Raw genomic sequence first — 4711 nt, 5'->3', positions numbered from 1 at the left:
TATAAAAAATATTTTGTAACTCAAAACATACAATGTTTGAATTTTTTTTTTTGGCAAAATCTAACTTTTTCCCAATATAGGCCATTTTTTTAAAAAAAAAATTGCAAAATTGAGTCAGAACAAATACATACTTTTGAAGCTTGTCCAAATATATATATTTATACTATTTGTAATCTCTGTCGAGTTTAAATTTTGAATATGGATCACATGTGTCCAAAAGGGTCCCCAAATTAGAACACGATCCTATTTCTTCGATTGTCTTCCGATTTTTAAAATTACATTTCTCCGCATCGAGCACTATAGCAGTCTATCAATAATCTCTTATAGCTCAGGAGATATTCGAATTTGAAAATTATATTTTAACATTTTTACCCAGTTTTTAATAACAGGGGGTCCAAGTATTTCCATATTTTCATTTGTTTTACTAACAAGAAACATACCTGTCAAATAAAAAAATAATTGTTTAAAATACTAACCTAGTTTAAAGTTATATTCATTCGAATTTAAAAAATCGATTTTTTGCATTTTTTTGGGAAAAAGTAATTTTTTTCTTTTTAAGTTATTTAAAATAAGGAAATTATACTTTTTGAAAAACTAACTTTACATCAAATATTTCCAATGGAAACGGGTTTAAAATGTTTGAAACCGAGGGGATCAGTTCCATTCAAAAAAAACGCCTATTTTTTATGAACAGTTAAACTTTAAAGCAATATTTCTAAAATCACATAGTCTATATCAAAATACAGTAACCCACTTTAGATGGCCAAACATGTTCTTAATTATTTTGTAAAGGGTTCCGATAACCCCGACACTGGTACGGGTATTATAGACAAAAAACTAAAAAATCTCATTTTTGGGATTTTTGAAAACTTTTTTAAGAATTACGGAATTCACGATAACAAATTTAAAAATTGGTTTTCTATAAACTGTAAAATTTCATTAATGAATATTCATAAATAAAAATGTAATTTCAATTTGAAAATAAAACTCAATAAAATTTTTTTTGTCATATTTTTATACCCTCCACCACCATAAATGGTGAATGAAGGTATATATAATTTTGTCATTCCGTGTGTAACATTGAGAAATATTCATCTGAGATCCAACAAAGTATATATATTATTGATCCTTATGAAATTCTAAGTCGATTGAGCCATGTCCGTCGGTCTGTCCGTCTGTGTAAAACACGCTCACGTCCGAAATACGCAAACAAACTTAGTAGAGTTGCAAGAAAAATGTTTATTATTATCCTAAGCAGCTTGGTATTGAAATCTGTACAGAGGAACCAAAGTTATGAATTAAAATGTGGGACAACCTCAAATAAAAATTGATAATTTTCACATATTTTTGGATATTTTTTGTAAATATATTGCAGCTAATATCATAATATTTTTAATATTATAAGAATCGGTCCAAGATTTCTCCTAGCCCCCAAACAAATTTCTTCCCGAAATATGGTTCTATGGTCTATAAATGCCTACAGAATAGGAATATCCATATAAAATTCAGCAAAAATAAGTTTCGTGGTAAAAAAAATTATATTACAAAATTTTTCGTGGATCGGCCCTTATTTGACCATAGCCCCCATATACACTTCCGAAAATCTCTTAAATAAGCTAAATGTTTTATAAATGTCGCTATCAAGTTGAAATTCGACATAAATAATCCCCATATATACCAAAATCGTTGTACCTAATTCTATGAAGATCGACCGATAATTGGTTATAGCTCCCATATAAGGACCAATTCCGAAAAACACAATAACCTACATTAATATCTCAAAAATATAAATATCACAACAAAACTTCACACACATCCGTAGTTTGTATTTAGAAATCATACTACTGGATTTTGTGAATATCGGTCCATATTTGACCATAGCTAGTACTCATAAATCTCTTATAAATACATTTATCATGCTAAAATTCGACAGAAATAATACTCATATACATAGTCATAGCTCACCTATAACCTCAAAAAATATTAAAAACTATCGATATCGAAATGAAATTACTCACAGATCAGTAATTTGTATACAGTAATCATATTTCTGGATTTTGTGAATATCGGTCCATATTTAACGATAGCTCCAATATAATGTCCACTCCCGAAAATCACTAAAATCTCATAAATTTCTTACAAATATAGTTATCAGGTTGAAATTCGAAACGAATTTATTCAATATATACAAAAATCTATGTACCAAATTTTATGATGATAGGCCCATAATTGGTCATAGCCTCCATATAAGAACCACTTCAGGAAAACACATTAACCTGCACAAATATCCAAAAAAATCTATACTGAACCAAAATTTTACACCGATCAGTAATTTGTATAACTAAAAGATTTTTTAAAGATTGGTCCATAATCCGGCTTAGCTCCCATATAAGGTTAATAGCGTTGTTTATATGAAATTCTACAAAAATAGAATACTTAGGACCATAATAGGTCATAGCATCCATATATTAAACCAAAATAGTACACAGATCAGTAATTTGGATTCAAAAATCATAATACTGAATTTTGTGAATATTGGTCCATAATTGGCCACAGCTCTCATATAAATACATAAAAATCACGTTAAAATATTTTATGACAATCGAACGATAATAGGGCATAGCTCCCACATAAGTCCCACAACCAAATACCACTTGAGGTTAAAAGGGAAAAATGTTGATCCAAACGTATTAACTAATTTTTAAGTATATATATTTTTAAACTTCATACGTTTTAATAGGAATTTCAGTTATAAATTGCTGAATTAGATAAAATTTTTTGTACATTTGAAATAAAATATCTTCTGCGTAAACTAGTCTTTCTAACAATTGTTATATTATTTCAGCTTTTATACCATCATATTTAGGAGGAGGGTATTTAAGATTCGGCACGGCCGAATATAGTACTCTTACTTGTTTAATAAAGTATTCCATGAACTTTTAATTGTCAAAAGTTATAAATATTTTTGATCTTGACCGAAATTGTATTATATCACATTATAACATTTTTAATTCTATCTATAAATTTCAAATAATTCAAATTTCAAAATGTTTTGTCGCTTACGATAATTTGGCGTTAAAGCTTAGTACTCTGTTCGTATTTGTGAAAAATTATGGTTGTTTCGTGCGAAAAATTTTATATACAACAAATGATCAATGAGTTCTTGAAAATATTACTTGTAACCTGTTATAGTGATACTGAGGTAATGACAAATTTATAGGCTGTTGTGGTAAATAAGTACTTGCCTTGTGTTAAAATAATGACCTGACTTATGAGAGATTTTGTTGTGTTATAAATTATATCTGAAGCATATCTCCCACCTTTAAAACCTCAAAACAAAACTATATAAAAATATTATCATTTGAAGGTATACAAAATTGCTTACAAATTATTTTATTTGCCACAAGTGAATTTGAAATATAAAATTCCAAATTAAATTATTTTCTTTTTTCATCCAACTAAAACGTTTTAGCTAACAACATCTGCATAAATTTATTCAGTGGCTACAATAAAAATCCTATTATTTAAACTTTTTTTCTCGCATACTGATTTTTAAAAACAACAAACAAGGAAACAAACATATTTTGTTCACATTTTAATCTCAAAGAACTAAATAGCATCTGTGAGTACAAAGAAAAAGTCATTCCCTAAAGTATGAAACATTCAGAATCATTCATTCCACGCCTTAAAAAAATATAACAATTGTTAAACAAAAAACTAAACATTGTTGTTGCTAACATTTTGTTTTAAGCAATTTGTTGGAGGCAATTTTTTTGTTTTATTATTTATACAGTTTTAACTACAGTTAAACTTTAAACTAAATGAAAAACTTTCAACTTCCGTTTATGTCTGAAAAGCACAACATCAACTAAAAAAAAACAAGAGAAAAAACAAAATACTAAAAATACGAACGAGTATAAACAACAGGCAACAAAATTTGTTAAAAGTATTCACAAATATTTGTTAACGTTGTGAAAAAGCCAAGTTAAAAGAATTTCAAACAAGTCAGCAAACAACAACAGCAGCAGCAAAACCCAGACAGAAAGGTAAACAAGCTAACAAAACAAATACAAGGGAGTGTGATGTGTGTAGAGGTACAGGTGGAAAAGGAACTTTACATACACACACATGCACACTAAACACATACACTTACACATACTACCGCAAATAAGTACTTCTAAATGCCCTTCGTTTATATGCGGTTCTCCATTCAGTAGTTTTTACTTAATTTTCTTTATATTATCCGACTTCTGCACAAGTTCAACTCAGTTCAAATTTTAGCCTGCAATAGTTTGCAATTTTACATTGTTGTTTCAAAAATGGTAAGAAGTATTGGAAACATTTTCTGTATTTAAGTTTTCAAGTGTTGTATTTTATACACATTTCGAAAAATTTTTAATTTTCCTAATTGATTTGTTAGAAATTCTGTCGGCGAGGTGAAATGTGTAAATATTGGTTTAAGAAGTTTTTATTTAGTTTTTCTTTTTGCAACACTTAACACTTAAATGTAGTTTTATTTGATTTTTTATTTAAAATGTTCCAAAATGTTAAAGGAAAAGTTGCAGAGTGAATACTCTAGCAAATTGAATATAATATTTCATAGAAGAAAAAATTATCGCTATTTAATGCTTAGAATTTCGTAGACGAAAAGATTATCGCTATTACAAGCTCAACATTTTCTACACGGAAATACTATAGCTATTTAAAGCTC

Source organism: Calliphora vicina, chromosome 3 (assembly GCF_958450345.1).
Source record: "Calliphora vicina chromosome 3, idCalVici1.1, whole genome shotgun sequence".
Classification (NCBI taxonomy): domain Eukaryota; kingdom Metazoa; phylum Arthropoda; class Insecta; order Diptera; family Calliphoridae; genus Calliphora; species Calliphora vicina.
This window is presented reverse-complemented; position numbering follows the sequence as displayed.